This window comes from Orycteropus afer, unplaced genomic scaffold (assembly GCF_000298275.1).
Source record: "Orycteropus afer afer isolate SDZICR_OR568_19922 unplaced genomic scaffold, OryAfe1.0 scaffold00299, whole genome shotgun sequence".
Classification (NCBI taxonomy): domain Eukaryota; kingdom Metazoa; phylum Chordata; class Mammalia; order Tubulidentata; family Orycteropodidae; genus Orycteropus; species Orycteropus afer.
The window spans coordinates 996584-997655 of NW_006921886.1; positions in this window are offsets into that span (position 1 = coordinate 996584).

Consider the following 1072-nt stretch of genomic DNA (forward strand, 5'->3'; position numbering starts at 1 on the left):
GTAGTAAGAAAGTTGCATGATTCCTTTGAGTTTTTTATTTTAAAGCCTAGACATCATTCAAAATGATCTCTTTGACCAAGGTCATTACCCAGTAGTGCATTTAGGCAAGGGCTTAGCATGGAAAGCACTTTGAAAACAAGAAATTTTATTTCTTTTATTGTAGTTTTCTTGATATTTATAATAATATCAATAAATATTTTCTTTATTGATAGGTAAAAGGATACTTTTTACAATGTAAGTAGGTATTCTGTAGTACAAGGAATTGCCTTCTAAAAGGAGATTCATGAATGATACAAAAATCGAAATCAATTGCTGTCGAATCAATTCCAACTCATAGCAACCCTATACAACAGAGTGGAACTGCCCCACAGGGTTTCCAAGGCTGTAAATCATTAAGGAAGCAGACTGCCACATCTTTCTCCCAAGGAGCCTCTGGTGGGTAGGAACCACTTACCTTTCAGTAAGCAGTTGAGTGTTTTATCTACTGTGTCACTAGGGCTCTGTTCTTGTATGATATTTATTTATAATTCAATATATATTCAACTATGCAAAAAATTTTTAAATACTAATAATAAAGACAGTTCTGTGGATGATATTTGATATTTTATATTTTATATAGTGGTTTCAGGCTTTAAATCAGCAACTATTTAGCCTAGTGCTTAGCATCATTTTTTCCTTTGTACCAGTACTTTTTTGTGCATGCATTTTGTGATCTGTGTTAAAAGTCTACATTGCTAACATTACAGCTCAAACTTACTTGTTATTCAAATACATATTTATTAAAAAAAATCAGATTTCAGCCTAGGAAATCCTTGTGGCAATGCTGCTTTGTCACATCGGGTTGCTGTTAGTTGGAGTCAACTCAATAGCACATAATAACATAAATATTAAAAATAATATATATATATACATATATATATATATATTACATTTTAATAACCATTTAAAATAGTTACCTTATATAATTCTCACAACATCCATCTTAGTTACTGGAGATGTTATTGTCCTAAACTGTGAGCTAAAGAAATGGAGAGGTGTGACTGAGGACTATAGTGTAAAAACCAATACTAGA